Raw genomic sequence first — 20,917 nt, forward strand, 5'->3', positions numbered from 1 at the left:
TCGGCTGGCCTCAGTAGATTGTGTGCAGGAAATTTTCCTGCACATTTACTATTCCCAAATATCCCAACCACCGTTTTATTGTTTCGAACATTCTTGATTATATCCGTAACCTATCCATTTTTGGAAATCTTTATATCGTTGGAAAGCTTATTCAATAACCTTCGTATGGAACCATCGATAGGTAAATTGCAGTATAAATAAAAAAAATTAATTCCATATAAATAAAACCAATACACGTACTTGAATATTCCAATACACGTACTTAAATACGGGGTGTTACAAGTTCACTGTATAATTAACGCGCTGACACACATCTAATATCACAAGTAATCAATCATGTTTTACCTAGTTTTTCGTTTGACATCCATATAAAAATGTCATTCCTAGATTTCTGTGAACGTCTTATATCAAGTAACTCCCCCAACCAAACATGGCATTTGCTGCCATTTCTGTTTATATTGGTGTTTGTATAAGCCATAAACAATTTTTCCTTCAAGCACTTCTCTACACACTCCGCGGCATACAACATTCCCCAGTATAAGCCACTCGGTCTATGGGTTTTTCTGTATCACTTCGTGAAAGTGAATCCTCTGATCCAACCAATAAATGAATAGGAAGCGAGTTGGGATTGGGATGTTGTAGTCATTTATTGTTGTTGTTGTTGTTGTATTAGTATTTCATACTTGATTTTGTAATTCTTCATCACTTATTAGTGTTATTTCTCTGAACAAAGCTTGATTTTAGTCTTTTTTGCTATCTCTTGTGTGTTGTCTACTCCTGATATTTTAGCTTCTAGTCGATGTTCTATTGTGGTTTGTAACTGAATTTCCTCTGTGTATGTCTTACAGCAACAAACTAACGGTCTTCTCTATTATAACATTTGCCTAATAGTTTGGTCGTCTCTTTCTGTAGATAATTTCTTAATCTAGCAGTTCCATCCCCGTCCGATTACTTTCTATTTATCAAAAAATGCATGGTCTTAAGAAGTCTCCTTTACATTGGAATGCTAAGAAAAAATATGCAGATCCTTTGATCCATAGATATTTTGGATCGAATCCCTTTGATTATGATGATGAGTCTGACAAGAAACAAACTGTAAAACCATCAAGTAAAACACCACCGGAGCCTTCTACAGCTACCCCCAATTTGAGTACAAACCCTTTTGATGATGATGAAATTAAAGAGACTCCTTCACATTCTTACTCATCTTCAACAACCATACTATAGAAGAGTTGGAAAACTATGCCATCTACCTGTCAGAAGAGACTACAAAGTCTGTTAACAACTGCATCAAGATTGTAAAAAATATGAGAGATGATGCAACAAAACTTTGATCATTTTGCATCAACAGGAAGAACAAATTACAAGAACCCATATAAATGCAGTAGACATGGACCATGATCTTAGCAGGGTATGACTTGCTTTGTTTACTGATATAAGTTTGTAGAAGCAGACATAATTGTGGAGGCTTATATCAGTATGCTTTATGTTTTTGCATATTCTTGTAGTCATTTCCTAAAGCACCTTTTTTCTCTAACTTATTTGTGTATAGTATTTAAGTGATGGTTTCTATTTACATAAACAACACCAAAACCATCATACCCAATATATTTACATACCCGTTCATTTTAATATGAAACTTATTCCATTGTCCATTTTACTATTAGAAGGAAATATATATTTATTTATCCATAACAAGTCTCTTTTTACCCTTACACCTAGAAGTCTTTACTCCCTTAGATATCTCTTGAACATCTTGAAGCTGTTTTGCAATTGATACTTGTCATTATATAGAGACTTATGTTCGAAATTTAATTTCAGGGTGAAAAACTCTTGGGGAGTCTTGGGGGTATATTATCGAAGACGAATCGTGCAATTACAGGGCCCGTTATTATAAGAGGTAGCTCATTTTAGTTTTCTTGTTCTTATTCTTTTACTTTGATTTGAAGATCATGAGGGAGAAAAATGGAGGATTAATGTGCACAAATTTTGGAAGCAGTAGTAACGGAATGGTTGAGCCAACTGACAATGATTACCTAGTTTGCTACTCTATTAATGTGGCACAGGCTCCGAGGTGAAATTTCTTTCAGAGAGTTCTCTTATGGCTCTTGATTCCAGCCTAGAATATGCACTTCTGGTAAGTTTTGCCTCCTTAATCACTGCTCTAAGTAGGACGTATTAATATTCTTCAATGGTGTTTTGTCATTAACTCTCTTGTAATTCTCTTGCATTATTTTCCCGCAGGGCTGTGTTATAAATGCCGACTGATATAGATATGTAGCTGCAGAGAGCTTTTATAAACTAGTGATGGCATTTTCTCCTGTGCCAGATCTTCACATAATGTTGTTACTGTATGAGTGGGTGGCTGCAGTGCAGCTACGGCTGCATGTTTCTCATGGGAGAGTTCTTTTATTTAGAACAACTTGCTCTTAAGCATAATGCCGCTGCTCAGGCTATAATGATTAAACAAATGGATCAAGGAATTGATCTATTCTTCTCTAGTAGAAGACATGCTGAAAAGTTTGTGAGTTCATAGGAAAAGTTGTTCCCATTCAGAGTCGTAATGACAAACAACCGGTATCTCATGATCCCAAGAGCAACAATTACAACTATAAGTATACTTTTTAGTTGAAATTTCTCCAGTTTGTCGTGAGGACTTGATTTGTCTTCCCCAAAAAGTTTCAAATAGTTTGGGGAATCTAGGACCACTTGTGATCTGCACCAAAGTGAGTAACCACTTTGCTTTACTTGACCCATTTACTCTCAGGAACTGTTTTTTAGATATGAAACAATACTAGAGGGCATCTTTTATGTCCCTACTTTTTAGTAGGCATCTTGTGGAACATATAATTCTAGATATTAAGGTTGTTCCTTCTGAGGTCAACATTGGTAGATCTAAGTATGCTTTGGCAGATGCCCAAGTAGCTTGTATATCTGATTTTGGAAGGAATGATATAATTTTCAATGTACGTCCACATCTGGGGCATCTTCTAAATCCTGGGATTATTCAATTGGGTATGACTTATATATTGTTAATAGTAATGATAGTGAGCTGGACAATTATAAAGGAGTATCAGCCATCAGAAATGGCATCTGTGACTGATGGTGATGATACTTCTTCTGTCCTATTGGAGGAATTGTTAGCTGATCTTGATTTAAGTGGGGAGGAAGCTGACAATGATAGCATGAGGTAGTGAGTCAGGTACGTGGATATGCACTTGTTTATTTTATAATAAAATCTTAGATAAACTTAACAAGTGAGAGAACTTCTATTGTTACTGCATCTTTAGCCTGTTTCCATAGTATTTACTATTTTATTACTGATTTTCTGCTATTCTGGTTTGTTATCCTTTGTAAAGCACAAGGCATCAGTTTTTTTTTTGGAGTAATTAGGTCAGCCTGTAGGCGTGATAGTGCCTTACCATCTTTTCCTGAGTAAAAGTGAAGCCACGGCTTCTCAATTGAAGAATGCTTTCGAAAGGTTCAGTTAGAATGGCAGACATGAGCCAAGATGAAAGAACTGCAGTTGTTCCTTTTATGCTATATATAGTGACTGTTCAATTATTTTATCTGTCTTTTCGATCATCGTACTTCTCTATTGATGTTTAAAACTGAACCCTTCCCAAACCCTTTCTCACATCGAGCACCTCCTGGAGTGATATGGGTGGTTGTCCATTTTCATTTGACAGATACAAAGATGAAAGTGTCGCTTCAAAAAAAAAACATAGTGTTATAGCCATTAGCTTCCATTGAGATTTTTTTATCTTGAACAGAACTTAAAGGACTGGATCTATATGCTGGTCTACTTACTCTCAAACAGATTAACGTCGCGACAAAGAATTTTGGCTTAGATAACAAGGTAGGGGAAGGTGATTTTGGTTCAATTTATAAGGTAATCATCCTTTCCTTTTCTATTTTAAATCAAACATATGACTAAAAATATCGTTATATCAGCATGAAAAGGATTATAATGGCATAGTGCAGTACCTTTTGAATGCCTCCGTGGAAGTGTGTAAGTTTTTTGATAAAATTATTTTTCTTCATTTGACTTATTTGTCTGTGATAATGTTCTAACAAGAAGACAATTTATTCAGAAACTTGTTGGAGAGCTATTCTGCATTGGGACAAGAATATTAAGACCAATGTGCCTATAATTTATTTATTTGTTGCACTGATATTAAGTAGGGAATCACAGATAAATGTCTCGTTATGTACTGAGAGATAATTTCATTCTCAAAAAGGAAAAAAAATTACTAAGCTCTGATTTAGTGGAGCAGTATTATGCCTCAAATCTAACTTTGCTCAAGACTCTCTTAATAGGTACGAAGAGCGATCGTGAAATGGAGTCTGCACAAGATAAGAATCAAGCACTCAAAGATGTTGGAGTTGTGGTTCCTACTTTAGATGAATCTTTTGAAGGAACGATCAAAGAACCATTTGAAAATCTGGTGAGTATCTTAACATCGAGCACACTCAATAATAGTTCTTCCACTTGGTATTGGTTTGAATAGGTTTACTTGGTAGTTTTGATAGGTATCAAAAGGCAAAACAACTCTTATAAAGGAAATAATGCCTCCAAATATTCCTAAATGACACTAGTTTATTTTGCTGTCCAAGTAAGTACTTAGTTTGCTTGGTTATTATTTAACTACATTCTGTCAAGATTATACATGGGACTTGGTTGGAGAATTATGTTAGGCTGTATTTATCTTTATTTTCATGTATAGCATTGTTATAAGTGGACTTGAGTATGGTATCTTCAATTTGCAGAATAATGGCTGCAAGAATATTTGCAACTTTCACCTTTTCTACTAGAAGATTTGTTGCTTTCATTTCTTTGTTTTTTTTGAAACTATTTTGCTGCTTCAATTTCCCTCTAGTTAAACATGTCTCTTGGCAGATTTAGTTTACTTTATTATAACAAAAATATATGTGATGTAAGAAAACAGCTCCAGTTAAAGCTTTTTTCATCTTTAGTTTATTTTATTTAAGAATATATGTGGTGCATAAATAAAATGTGTATTCTGATAGTTGTGTCCTACATCCTTGCAGAAATCATCATTCACTTAGTTTGTTATCACACTTCTTGCTGCTTTTATTTATGTCCATGCTTTGCAGACAATCAATTGTTGCATTATTTCTCACCTTTGTATTGATAACCTTTAATTACTCTAACAAGGATTGCATTAACATGTCATGCAACTCTATCATGTTACGTTATTGTTCCAGAGCCTTTGTCATGGCTGTTTAAGGATTGACTTTTTAAAACTTTGTTCTGACAAACTTTTGAAGATTGAAGTTACAAGAGAGATGCACAAGCTTATTATTATTTTTCTAAGAGTGTTATGTAAAGCTTGATATCATATTCCAGCTTGGGATGTTAATTTATTAATATTTTTTTTGTTTAAAAAGTATTGAAACTAGTGAATATTCTAGCTCGGGATGTTAATTGGTTAAGTTTTTATTGTTTAGCAAATATTGAAATTATATTTATTATACTTTGACATTTTCAGTAATAATTTTATATTTAACAATGAAATATATACTTTTATGATATGAAGTTTCAGGACGTACCATTGGTGGTAAATTAGAGATACAAATATAATATTGTTTGGTCTAAATGTTAATTTAGGATGAGTTAGTTGCTTGTCTCTGAAGGTTAATCAAGGACGGGTTAGTTTCTCGTCTCTAAAGATTGATCAAGGACGAGTAATTGCTTGTCCAGATAGAGTAATTTAGGGCAAGGTAGTTATTCATCGTAAAAGTGTTTTAGCGACCACAAAATAACTACTTTTTAAAAATGAAATCATCTATTTGGGATGACATATATGTTCTCTAAAAGTATTTTTGAGACCGGATATATTACCATCGCTAATGACATTTAATGACCAGTTAGAGCACCTCGTCGCAATAGACCTTTAGCGAAGAAGGCTATTAGGATGAGCCGCGATGAGCATTTTCCCATCCTAAAAGGGCATTTAAGACCAAAATTGGACTTTTAGGGACGAGATTTCCCTTCCCTAAAGGCTGTTTTTCTTGTAGTGGCAAATGCGTCAGTATGATTGAATGTACTGGTATGAAAGTGTAATACCCCAAAAAATGCAAATTAATTTCAGCGCCATATTTCAATCTTATGCATAGTACATCATGATTATTTGGTAGTTTCATGATCAAGTTCGATGTCAATTAAGGTCTCAAATACGTCCTAGCTATTAGTCAAATCAAACATTCTGTACCGATTGAATTCTTGGGAAGGATAATGGCATAGTCAACTTCAAATGAGCATATCTCTCGTTATACTATGAATTTATGAACTCATGCCCAACAAACAGATAGATAATTGAATTATCTTTCTAACAATACCAATTTTAGTCAAATCTGATGTCGGAGCAAAAAGTTATACCCATTTTACTCCAGCATGTTAGCTTGGCAACTAAGTGACGACATATCTGACGAGCCGTCACATATCTGAAGACTTATCAGCCTTGGTCATCAGCTGAGAATTTTAGCAACTAGGAAGTGGTTTCGTAGGGGTATTTTAGTTTATTTCCTCACCCTAAACCATAACCCCACGACATAAAACACCATAAACACGAAATTCAACCTCAAATCACTAAAATATACTCACTTTCTCTCAAACTCTCTCTAGAACAACCCTTAGGATTTTAATAAAAGATTCAAACCTGAAGAATTTCACCGTCAATCTTCTTAAACTCAAGTATTAAGGTATGTCATGTGTTGATTCATGGGTCCCTTTCACCCATGAAGCTCAAGAATCTCTTTTCGAAATACAAGATTTGTGTATTTATGAATATTCATGATTTAAATAGAAATGAAATTCATGTTCATGATGTTGTGGGGTATTTATTCATGTTTTAAATTATATATTCCAATGATTGACCCTAGTATATGAAGATTTTCATAATAATCATTATAAAACCCCCTTCAATTTACAAGTTGATTGATGTATTCATGATTATTAGATGTGTTGATGATTGTATAACCAAAGCATGCTCCTCATATGTTTGACTAAATGCCTTTGTGATAAAAAAAAAGTGTCATACTAGTATAATAATATGAAATCTCCATTCATGTACAACTTCATGCACATCAAGTGATTGATGAAATGTCTTAGTCAATGAAATATGGATATATGTGTAGCCATTGTGGTGATTTAGAACTTGTACTTCATGAAATCTCCAACTTATTGTATTATGGATTGTGATGTTGGTCATGTATTCAAGAAATTTATGCTTTGTCAGTTTCTTTCCATAGAGTCCTCGAGATACTTGTACCCAAAAAATGTAGTTGTGTGCCTAGAGTTAGTGTCATGTTTTAACGATATCCTCAGTCAAGCCATGATCCATAGAACTCAGTCAGTCATGTGACTCAAGAAAGCTCAGTAATTCAGTAATCTCAATAGTATTCCATCAGTTAATGGAACTTATGAATTCAGTGTAGTCCAGTTCAGTTAATCATGTCCAGTGTCTATTTAAAAGGGAGTAGGAATTAGCACCGAGTGAACCCAAGGATAGAAACACACACTATTAGATGAGGGTGTGATTCTTAGAAGTCGTCCTTACATTTCAGAACTATGTAGCCAGCATAGGTTAAGACATTAACACTGTCAGATAAGGGTTGATGAGGTGGATAAACACTGTCAGATGAGGGTCCCATCATTCTCTTTTGGGGACTCTGTCAGATGAGGGTCACCCACATCTTGTCCTTACTAGTGGCGCGATATTGACACCCTTCCAATCAGGGCACAGATTGGCCCCCAGATCATCTATAATTAGGGGTGTGTACCGGTCGGTTCAGTTCGATTTTATGTGTTATTGGTTTGGTTTATCAGTTTTCAGGTTTTAAATATGTAAAATCAATAACCAACCAATATGATATTTTCTTATCGGTTTCGATTTATCAGTTTTTGGTCCTTAACAGTTCGGTTTTCGGTTGAACCAATAAGAAAATACTTATAAAATAGACATAGTAACAACTAACATAAAAAAGTAAAATCTAAGTTATCGCCAAAATCCTACGCAATTGCATTTTAGTTTACAAGAATATTCAAACTTGCATTGAATGTCAGTTAGAAAAAAATTGAAGCCTAATTTTTGGAATCTATAAATGCTTCAAGCTTTTCAATACAGTAATATCCGAGCTTTATATGTGCCTTTGTTGCCCTGAATAGGTTAATACTTTGTGAATCACAGATTTTTGAATATATATATATATATATGTGTGTGTGTGTGTATACACACACATATATATATATATATATAAAATTAAAAGTGTGAAGACCTTTAAAAAAGTGATTTGAATTTTTTAGCCTTCATTTAAAGACTCTGCAATAGACAAAATTGTCTTTTTGCTCTTTTCCTCTAATTTGATTTAATTAACTTTATAATATTAATTATAATATTAAAAGATTAAAGAGTCCTAAACTATATGATAAAGGAAAATATGTAGTCAATTATTTTTTATAGGTTTTGTTTCTTTGTGTAAGTAAAAAACAATCTTAAAATGTATGGTAATAAATAAAGAGTCTTAAAAAACCTTATAAATATAGGGTAACAAAGGCAGATCAATAACTATGCATAAATTTGTCAGGTAAAAATTCTTATTTTCCTTTTCCTTTGCTAAATATTCTAAAAATCCTACATTAACTTTTATTGTTTTGATCCTTTTTCTTTCAATTTGGAGTCCTTTCCGCAGTACTATAAAAATCATTATGTCTTGAATTTGATGATTTGTTGTGTGATCCATTTAGTTTTTCTAAGACCAACTATTTTTCTGTAAATCATCTTTGGGTTTTTTTATTATGATATAATTTTTGTGTATTGCGATGTTTAATACTTTCCTACATTAACGAAGAAATAATCTGTATAACATGTGTACAAATGGGCAAGTAGAAGTTTAAATATTTATAGTAACATTCATGCTCAGATGTGTATACATATCCTGTAAGCTAACATAGTTCGAATATAAAGCATAATAATTTTGTTAAAGAAGCATGTTAGTATTGTGCAAGTGCAGATTCATATATTTCATTTGTATAAAAATAAACCCACTTATAAAGATTTCTCCTTTTAACTATTAAATTATTAATATTATTTCGATAAGTAATGCGATGAAGGTGTCAACTGGATCTCATTACCTATGAATTCGAACAAGTGCCAAATCAAATCAAATTGATTTTTTGGGATGAGGAGAGTTAGATGAAGAGATTGTAAACTTTTTGTTCTTCACTATAATCTTCATAATAGACAAATCATTATTTACTATTTCTCAAATTATTAATTAATTATTTTTATTATATTAAATATTATAATTATCTAATAAATTTAATTTTATAAAAGACTTCTAAATTTATAAAAAAAATATAACACTTAAATATATGTTTTTTTTTATAAAATAAATAACACCTAAATATATAAAAAGATTTGGTTGTACATGTAAAACTAGAAAAGTCCATGTATAAGAGTTGGAGGGTTTGAACAAAGTCCAAGAATTTTTTTTTCTTCACTTGGTCATCGTTTCTTCTTTTTGTATTTGTATTGGCATAAATTGCTTAGAGATGCAAAAGCAGATAGATGGGGACAAATGATTTGTCCATTATATGTGAGCCTTGTCTTGGGCATAACCCATACTTTCTAATGGTAATATTTTCAACTTTTTTTATTTATTTTGTGAATAACTTTTGCATGACCTCAGTTTCCACTGAAAACATCTTTGCATTCACAAAATAAAAATCAAGTTGCCTACACACTCTGCTTATGGGACTACATTAAATAAGTTGTTGTGATTTAAAAATATTTAGCTTAAAAATTTTGATGTTGCAAAGATTTGTGAAAGTCTAGGAGTATTATATTTGTCGTAATATTAGCCTTTACTGATTTCTAAGTTTTATCTAAAAATCATTAAAAAATTAATCGAAGTACTCAAATTTTATGACTTGCAATTTTATTATTAGTTAATTTATCCGAATTGAATTGAAATATTAGATAACTATAGTAAAACTTTATTGACTACGTACTTCCAGTATTGATTTTAAAATATTTTTTTTGCTGACTACTTGCAATGTGCACACACACTTTAGTTAGCATATGCTTGTAAAGTTGTGAACTGCGTTGACGAATCTCACTTATTTATTTGTAATGAGTATTTCTGATTTTCTTTACGCTTCAACTAAGAATCATATTTCAGTACACTTACTTGAAATATTGGCTCCCAAATTGTGATATTGTCTTGACAATATCACTTAATTAATTTCTAACATTAAAAAATAATTATTTGATGATTTTCATGATATTTAAGACTTTGAAATCAATAACATCAATTGCTGTTTTACGATTTAATAATTTTTATTATTTTTATAAATAATTAATTAATTAACGTAAGATATGCGCAAAGCGCGTACACTAAACTAGTATATAGATAGATAGAGAGAGAGAGAGAGAGATTTTTATATATAACATAAATAGGGATAAAATAATAATTTAGTGTATCCTTATTGGGTTATCAATTTAACCGATAACCCAATAAGGTAAAACCAAAAACGAACCATTTACCTAATATATTTATGTATAAAAACAATAAAAATCGTTAACCGAATAACGCAATACCAATAACCCAATAACATTTTTATCGGTTTGATTTATCGGTCGATTAGGATTTTACACATCCCTAGCTATAATGCATTATTTGGGGTATGTCGGTTAGATGACTACTTCTCACAGTTTCAGCTACAGATTTCACCATTTATTTCTCTCGAACTTAAAGGATTCATGCATTATTCAATAATACTCTCATGAAGGTTGATCCTGTTAAGGAATTAACCCGTTAACCCAAAGGGTAAACCTATCGAGTTCATGTGAATCACTTCTTTTCCCAACATCCAATTTCTTGTTAGACAAGTGGAGTTTATGGGCTCACTTCTCAAGTTTGCAACCAAGAGATGTCATTAAGATAAAGAAGGATTTATGCAATTTCGATAGATGTTAGAAATCAAATCCTTTCACAACCCCAAAATAGTTCTCTACATCAAGACTCCGATAACCCTAGTTATGGGAGTTTAGATACCCATCTTCATATAAAGAATCAAAGTTATATTGATGTTCATAAATAACTTCAGAAAAGTAATTACAAAAGTCACAATATTGTCCTTCTCAATCTTTGATGGAAAATATGAAAACTAATAATCAACTCTCAATCTCTTGATACAAATCCCAATGGAAAGTAATACAAAGCTCTCAATAGAGGAGAAAGTATGAAACTGAAAACCAAAGATACGGAATAAACCCTAATACCTGGTATTTATATGATTCTAGAATGAGGTTTATAAAAATTCAAACTCAGATTCTCGATATTTTAGTCGATGGTTCAAGCGATGGTTTATCGCATGTTCGACGGTCCGTCGCCTTCTCCATCGCTTGGTATCAAGTGACTTCATGTTCTGCTTCTGGGCGATGGGTAGTTTGATGGCCCATCGCAAGGTCGATGGTCTATCGCCTGGACTATAGCAGGATTCTCGTATGATGTGTTCTGTATCATGGCGACGGTTTAGACCGATAACCCGTCGCGGGGCCGATGGTCCATCGCCTGGAATGTCGCTGATGTGCAGAGTCTATGCCTTCTATTTTTCATCGATGGTTTAAACCGACTGATCATCGCAAGGTCGACGGTCTGTTGCCCAAGCCATTACTGCTCATTTTATTTTTGTTCTGCTCAGATTGTCCAAGTTACCCTTCCCACTTCATCCTTATCCTGAAAATGCTAAAATACTATGTTAAATACAACAGTGGCTTCTTAAAAACACACAATTATCCTAAGAAAAAAGCCTAAAATGTTCTGTCAAAATTCAAAACATCATTACCTTAACTTAAGGAAATTGCTTGTCCTCAAGAAACTCAACACCAGGATACATATATTAACTATGTCATGATGGGCATTTCGCAGTAACACCAACACAATCATACAATCATTCCACTACCCATTTGGTTATGCTATTTCAACACATATGGATCTACTATTGGAATTAATTATTAATCAGCATATTCATAGCTACAGATACAACACCCCAAAGAAATAAATAGAGCAGATATAACTCACTCTGCCCTCATAGACGAATAAGTTCACCTCAAATCTCACAGTTAAATTATGGACAAAACTAATCTCTCACTCTCAGAAAAGAAGCTACCAACACAGTGCACATCTATAAGCTTTTCCTTATCATCTAATGCTCTCACATAATTGACTCGCTAAGATCAAATAGGACTTGCTATGGGTCGTAATGAGGTTTTAGGCTCGATAAAGGTTATTCATTTGGGTAAGTGACTTAAAGTACAAAAATGTCACTCTCTTTACCATTTTTGGTAGCTACTTACCAGAATGAAGGACCCTCTTATTCATTTGTAGTTATTCATCGGCACTCTTATCATAACCCTTTTTTTTCTTTTGTTTGTTTTTTATAACAACCCAACACCAGCCACCCTTAACTTATACTAATGCACAAGATTGAGGTGCACAATATCTATTTAGAGTGCTAACTAGACCAGGGCGGGATGCTACCCCTCAAATTACTTTCAACTTAACCTCCTAGGCTGCTAACAATCTAGTAGTAGCCAGCCTCAACTTAGGTGATTTTCCTAAGTTAAAGTGCACAATGTCCACAATTGGATCAGGGCAAAAGATAAATGCTTAACACCTTCTAGAGAGTGAATTAAACTTATTTGGACAGAAAAACACGATCACAGCTCAAAAGGGTTGACAAAGGGAACATACTATTTTTGGTGTGTCAATTATTTGGCTAAGTGGACTAACAACACAAGATGGCCTACTATCCTCTCTTATTGAGTCAAAACACACGACAACATCTGATGAATCAGGCAAGTTCTAGGTGTAACACTTATGTCAGAACTACACAAATACTTACCCATACAGGGACTGAGTTAATTTCTATCCTACTAATTCTTGGGATCTAGATCACATAGCTATGATTAGCTTTATTACTAACTTCTAATGCCATTAACAGAGTCACACATGGTTGCACAACACTTTGCCACTAGGTACGAGGAATTAATTATACAAAAAATGAAAAACACAATTTTGCTACCATAAGTTATCATCCACATATATACAATAAGGTGTTAACAAGAATGGAACTTTTATTTTATGTAACCATATTACCAACAGAACATGAAAATGTAAATAGCAAAATTAAAAATGCAATAACTTAGACATGCCGGTAATATCGTCAGCACACCCACCCCATGTTAAAAGCATATCCCACTCCCACAAAAAAATAATGCTTTATCCTCAAATGCATAAAATTTTAAGTACAAAGGAGGGGAAAATACTTGTGCATTTTATTCAATTTGAGGCATTAATGAAGTACGGTGAAGCTGTTGTGTCCTCACCCAGTGCTATGTTGACTCCCACGGTGGTGGGAGTACTCACAATATCTCCCTCTGGAATCAGAGGTACCACATCTCTATCCGGATCTACAGGTTGCCTTCTAGCTGGGGCAGAACTGGTAGATACTTTAGCAGCTTCATCTTCTACTCTTTTTCTTATTCTTTCCTCATCTCTTCTTGACCTCTTTCTTTCCTTTCTCATATCATACTCAAGTCTCCGCTCAGGTGACATGGCTTCTAGCCTCTTTCTCTTAGAGTCCTTCTTTGCAGGTTTCTTGGCCTTTTCATCTGGTTCAGCTACTTTCTTACCCTTATACTTGATTAGGTACTCAAACAAGTCAACCAGGTCCTCATCTTCATCACTAAAAATTTAGACTGGATCAAAGATGGCCTACTGTAGCTGGTGATTTATCTTGTCTATATCTGCCTGGATCCGTCTAACCTCATCCATCACGTTAGCAAAATCTGGGATAGACATTGTATCAAGCTATTGTTGATTTGCTCCTCCATGCTGTCCATTTATAGTTGGATATTTTTTAAAGGGTACAATGCTTTTTCTATAATCTGCTCAACAAAGGGTTCAAAATCTTTCCCCCATAAGGCCATTTGCTTTTCAACCTTTTTGACAGCCTGTACAGTCTTTGCACAGTTTTTATGGTTCATCCTGTACTTAGAATATTAGGGTGGGATCGACGTAGTGTCCAGAATCCCACCCGTCGGCATCAAATCTAGACCTACAGATATAGTATGAGGCATGCATGTAGCAAGTGGCAATGGCATACCTGCAAGACCCTCTAGCAATTCAGGAACTGGCACTGACTGAGTCTATTGAGCTGGAGGTCTGCTGACTCTCATATCAAACCTCGATTCATCCCTCATCTTTTTAATGTCCTGTTTGTGCAGTGCTTGGACCTCATTATCAACCCCACTAATTAAAGGGAAATTTTTTTGTTTGCACAAGTCAGTGATAAGGCAAAGAAATGGCAGTACCATCTGAGTCTTGTGAGCATGGAAAACAACTCATCAGAGATAATGTGACCAAAATCTATGGTAAACCCTTCAATCAAAACAGCCACAATCACAGCTTTAGTAAGTTCCAAGTGAGTGGGCATAAGACTCAGTCACATAATTGCCCACCAGAACTTTGCTCTAAAGTTGGGAGATTTCTTCAATATTTGCTCATGGAGATCATGTAACCATACAGGCTTGCCCCCATCTATTAGGATCCTCGCTAATCAGGGCCTTTGTGTAGCCCATGTGAATAATTGATGCTCCAACTCAACAATTGCCACTGGTATCTGGTAATTGGTCCCAAATAAGAACCTGTTCAGATTCCACTCTAAAATGTCAATATCAACTCTATGGGCAGGAACTATCTCCAGCTTGTTCATGTCGGCAACTGATGCACCCGCAGGACAATCCCTTTTCAGCAATGCCAAATAGTTGGCAAAAAACTCGTGAACCAAGTTAGGTTGGTAGGATCCAAATGGCTTACTCATCCAAGACAACTCATATTATTGAACCATCTCGAGTTTGGGATACTCGTGCAGGGTTTTTGTTATGATCTGATATTCCTCAGAAATTGCTCTTTTGATTGGCAACCGATCAGTTGGTGCCAACCCTTTGTAGAAGATATTTCAAGCACCCACCACTTGGCATTTTATGGTTTCCCGTACTTAGGGATCCTTGCATCGAATTAAGTCAGGATCCTCCTTTTGGGGAGCCTCCTCTAGAATGGGGTTAGAAGTTTCAACCCCTATCTCAATTAGAATCGAACTGGAGTTACTGTTGCTACTGTCTTCAACCTCCTCTTTAGTTGAGGAGGATAAAGAAATCACTTGATGACTTCGCCGAGTGTTATGGGCTGGTGCGTCAGACTTGGATGCTTGGCCTCTACCCCGACCTTTGGTTTGTGGTAATTTGGGAGCCATGATACCTACAAGTGATACATTATCAGTTCACAGAATTAAACCAGAAAGTAGGAATAATTATAGACCAGTGATGGCTAGGGAAATGGTTCATTGGTTCTATGATGGTCCATTGACCTAAATCGTTGGGGTCATTCTAGTTACATTGATTTGGAGAAAGTGGAAATAGTTTGGGTGATGGGTCATTGAGTATCCAATGGTCCATTTCACTGATCGTCGCCTACTAGTTTTCTCTTTCAGGCTTCATTTCGACATTTTGTCGAACACCTTGCACGCGTTCAGTTCAAGCACAAGTTTTTATGGCATTTTCATCATTAATATACCACTCATTTTGCTTTTGTTGATCCATGGGATAGTCAGACTTCACCTAGGATCTTTGTCAAGTTTCAACTCAGTTCAGCCCCACACATGAAAATTTTGAGATCGAAGAAAATTTCTTTACCGTTAGAACCTTCTCATGAGTTCTTGATTTTTAAAGTTGAGTAGCATAAAGCGTTAAGAAAATTTCATACCTTAGCATTGCTGTACTTGATTCTATCCTTGACTTGCACTCAAAACATAGGACATAGTATGACAATTTACTTTTGTGTAGAACTTTAGTTGTTTGTAAGTGAAATAACAATAAGGAGATAAAGTTTAAATATAAGAGGGAAAAGGAAAGTGGAAGGTTTTCAGAGAGAACGAAAGGTTTCAGGTGCGTTGAATAATATAGGGGTTATTCAATGACTTCAAATTATCTATTTAAAACCATTTGGGTTAGGTAAGAATGAAAAATTTGGCTATTTAAATCGATCTGACCCGACCTACTGAAATTGGGTTAAAGCAACGGTTAGTTCGATGGTCCGTCAAATATGTGATGGTCCGTCAGTTAAACCGTCACTCCTTTTTCTAGTTTCTTGGTTTCTATACATTGTCATGACAATTACCAAAATGGTACGTCAAGCCCGTGATGGTCCATCGGGTGACCCATCGGTCAACTAAAACTTCTTCAGCTTCTGATTTCCCTGCTTTGTTATACCTGCACACTTCCACACACCCTTCAGCTTACACAAATCAACTAAACCAACACTAAAATAACCTAAATTAATGATACACAACAACAAAATATAGGTTGGCTCCCACTAGTGCCTGATTTATCATCGCGGTACGACTTAGTTATCTCGATTACTCAGATTTCATCAAGATAGAGAGTAGCAATACTTTTTATCAAGTCTTTTGGATCGATATAAAGTTTGACTCATTTCCTGTTGACTTTGAAAACACTTCCATCTTCATTTTCAAGTTCAACTACTCCAGATGAGTAGACTTGACTAACTTTAAATGGGCCTAACCACTTGGACTTAAGTTTACCTGGAAACAGTTTGAGTTTGGAGTTGAATAAAAGTACCAATTCACCTTTTTGGATATCTCATTTTTCAATCCTCCAATCATGATACTTCTTCATCTTCTCCTTGTATAGGTCTGTCCTTTTATAAGCCTTGAGATGGAATTCATCCATCTTATTCAATTGCGCCAGTCTTAGCTCCACTGCCTCCTTCTGATTCAGATTTAATTTTTTGATTGCCCATAAAGCCTTATGCTCTAGCTCTATCGGTAAGTGACATGATTTTCCATAGGCTAACTAATACATTGATATGTCGAGGGGTGTCTTGAAAGCAGTTCAATATGCCCACAAGGTGTCAATAAGTTTTTGAGACCAATTTTGCCTACTAGTGTTCACCGTTTTGGCTAGGATGGCTTTAATATCCCAATGAGAAACTTCCACTTGGCCACTAGGAGTTGCTAATCTATGCTGTTTTACCGTATATTTCGCCAAGGTAGTTCAAAACACTTTGTTGCAAAAGTGAGATCCTCCATCACTTACAATAGTGTATGGTACTCTAAAGTGAGAGAAGATGTTCCTTTTTAGGAATGTAACAACTCTCTTTCCATCATTATCAGCCAAGGAGATGGCTTAAACCCATTTTAATACACAATCAACAGTAACTGGAATGTACTTCATCCCATACGAGCTTACAAAAGGGCCCATAAAATCGATGCCCTAGACATTAAACAATTCTACTTCCAGCATCTTCGTCAAAGGAATTTCATGACGCTTAGAGATTGACCCCTGCCTATAACATTGGTCACAACCTCGCACAAAATCATGAGCATCCTTGAATAAATTTGGTCAATAATAGCCACTCTGGAACACCTTTTAGCGGTTCGATCACCTGTATGGTGACCTCCAACTGGGAAGCATGACATGCTTCTAATATACTCAATACATCTACTTCTTGCACACATCTCCTTATAATATTGTCAGCACACCACCGAAATAGATACAGCTCATCTCAGAAGTAATGTTTCATATCATGAAGGAATTTCTTTCTTTGATGAAAAGAAAGATTTTCAGGAATCAACTCGCTCACCACATAGTTTGCAATATCATCATACTAAGGAATTTCTCCATAACAGTAGCCATGATCTCTTTATCCAGAAATATATCGTTGATCTCCATTTCACCTCTAACTACTTGTTCACCTTCCATCCTAGACAAATGATCTGTAACTTAGTTTTTGCAACCTTTCTTATCTTTGACTTCAAAGTCAAATTCTTGGCGCAGCAACACCCATCTAATCAACCTTGGTTTTGCATCCTTCTTAGCCATAAAATATCTTAAGGCTGCATGGTCAGGGTGGACCACCACCTTGGTTCCAAGAAGATAACCCCAAAATTTCTAAAAAGCATAGACTACAGGAAGGAGTTCCTGTTCGATAATGGTGTAGTTCTTCTGAGAACTATTCAATGCTTTGCTGGAATAATATATTGGATGAAACAATTTATCCTACCTTTTTCCCAACACATCTCCAAGGGAAACACCACTTGCATCACACATAATCTTAAACGGTTTCGACAAATCTGGTACAACAATGATAGGAGCTTCAACCAACTTCTGTTTAGGGCATTCGAATTCCTTCAATCAATCATAATCAAAGTATAACTTAGCCTCCTTCTCTAAAAGTTTGCAAAGTGGTTTGCAATCTTTGTGAAGTCTCTTATAAACCTCCGATAAAATCCAGCATGTCCAAGGAAACTATGCACTCCCTTCACAAAATAGGGAGGTGGTCGCTTCTCAATAACCTCCACCTTGGCTCGATCTACCTCTATCCCTTTTTCTGAAATTTGTGCCTGAGAACAATGCCCTCCTTCACCATGAAGTGATATTTCTCCCAATTAAGCACAAGATTGAATTCCAAACACCTCTGCAAAGCCCAACTTAAGTTCTCCATACACAGCTGAAATGAATCTCCAACCACATAAAAATCATCTATGAACACCTCCAAGGTCTCCTTAACCATATCCAAGAAAATAGACATCATACACCTTTGGAAGGTAGTGGGTGCATTACATAACCCAAATGACCCACTTGAATGGAAAAGTGTCATACGGGCATGTGAACATCATCTTCTCCTGATCTTCAGGAGCAATACAAATCTAATTGTAGCTAAAATATCCATCTAAGAAGAAATAACACCTCTTTCCTACCAACCGATCAAGCATTTGATCCATGAAGGGCATTGGGAAGTGGTCCTTTAAAGTCCATGAGTGCAGTTTGCGGTAGTCCATGCAAAATTTCCAACCAGTCATAGGACTGAGAGGAATCAACTCATTCTCTTCATATGCAACAACCATTATGCCTCCTTTTTTAGGCACACATTGAACTGGGCTTACCCATTTACTATCTAAAATAGGATAAACCACTCCTGTGACCAGCCACTTAATAATTTCCTTCTTAACCACCTCTTGCATTGGTGGGTTAAGTCGGAATTGATGCTCGATGATTGGAGTATAGTATTCCTCAAGTTGTATCTTATGAGTGCAGATACCAGGGGGAGTGTCAATAATATCAGTAATAGATCATCCTGTTGCTCTTTTGTACCTCTGAAGCACAAAAATAAGTGCTTCCACCTACTTTTCGCCAAAATCAGCTTCAATAATCATGGGTAACATGCTTCTATTGCCTAGATACATATAAATTAAATGCCCTGGCAACTCTTTTAATTCTAACACCGGTGGATCTTTAATGGATGGCTTCGCCGGTGGTGTTGGTCAATTCTTCAGATCAAGATCTAGCTTCTTGGGAGCATAAGAGTATGATCCCATTCCTTTCAAAGAACAAATAGTCTCTTCATACTCCTCAATACCTTCACGATCAAAATTCATAAGCACTGCAGCTAAAGGCTCGACAACAAACTTCTCCTCTATTGGCACCTCCTGCTCATCCTCATAATATACATCAACAATTGAGAACACACTTATTTCTTTATGTTTCTTTATTGATTGGCATAAATAAAAGCGCACCACTTCATCATTTATCCTAAATAAGAGCTCATTAGCTTGTAAATCAATCAGCACACTTCCTGTTGTGAGTAAAGGTTGACCCAAGATAATGGGCACCTCGAAGTCCACCTCACAATCTAGAATTATGAAATCAGTAAGAAATATAAAGCTAGCTACCTTCACCAGCACATCATACAAAATACCAATAGGTCATTTTATCGATCTATCCGCCATTACAAGTTGTATGTTAGTGGGTGTAGGATCTCCTAAACCTAACTTTTTATAAACAGCTAGCGGCATCAGAGTAATGCTCGCTCCCAGATCACATAAGGCCTTAGCAAATTCTAAAGACCCAATTCACAAGATCCTTCATAAATTTAGCATATCCAGGCATTTTCTCAAGTTCCTCTACCAAAGGCACATTTACTGTCAACTGCTTCAACATTGCCATGAATTTAGTAAACTTTGTTTATTATCCTTCTTCTTCAATCTCTAAGGGAAGGGAAATAGTGGTTTTGGGAGAGTCTTCACCACTTCTTTCTTTTCTTTCTCTTTCTCTTTTCCCAACTCATCAACCTGCTGATGATTAGAAAGAGTATCAATGCCATCCAACTTTTTAGTCTCCATTTGATTACCTTCTTTATGATCAATATCTTTTTTCACAACTTTGGCCAAAGAAGAGCCTGATAAAACCTTACCACTCCGTGTGGTAATAGCCATGCATGATCCATCATTCCAAGGTTTTTGGATTGTATCACTTGGTAGTGTTCCATTCTTCCTATAATTCAATACAACCCAAATCTAGCTCATTTGTTTCTCCAACTTCTTGACAGAGGTACAGTGCGAGTTTACCAATTGACTCATAAAAAAATAAATCGCTCTTAATGGTAGTCACTCCAGAGTTGGTAGCTTCAACTTCCTTTAATAATTTCTCCATCATGTCCTCCATGGACATCTTTCCAGAGCTAGTTGCAGCACTATCTCTATTTCTGGGTGATGCATATAGCCTACTCCTATCATTCTTACCTTTCCAATTACGTTGCTCTCTATCCTTGTAACCAACCTTGTCTTAGTAGTTTCGACCTTGATTTCATTGGTTGTTGCCTCAAAAACCCCCTAATTATTTAAATAGTTTGCCTCTTCTTTCGAATCATATAATCATATCTACCTTTGGCTACAATAGCTTTCACTTTCTCGATCTTTGGAGATAATAAATGCTTGGTCAAAATATCCATCTACATCTTCAAGTAT

At 35.4% G+C, this 20,917-nt stretch overlaps 2 pseudogenes; both read left to right on the plus strand.

Moving 5' to 3' along the window:
• Positions 1 to 969: 969 nt before the first annotated feature.
• On the plus strand, positions 970 to 2,268 carry LOC124885301 (annotated as a pseudogene).
• A 39-nt stretch (positions 2,269 to 2,307) lies between these two features.
• LOC107876554 lies at positions 2,308 to 3,103 on the plus strand (annotated as a pseudogene).
• The last annotated feature ends 17,814 nt before the right edge of the window (positions 3,104 to 20,917 follow it).

Source organism: Capsicum annuum, chromosome 7 (genome assembly GCF_002878395.1).
Source record: "Capsicum annuum cultivar UCD-10X-F1 chromosome 7, UCD10Xv1.1, whole genome shotgun sequence".
Taxonomy (NCBI): domain Eukaryota; kingdom Viridiplantae; phylum Streptophyta; class Magnoliopsida; order Solanales; family Solanaceae; genus Capsicum; species Capsicum annuum.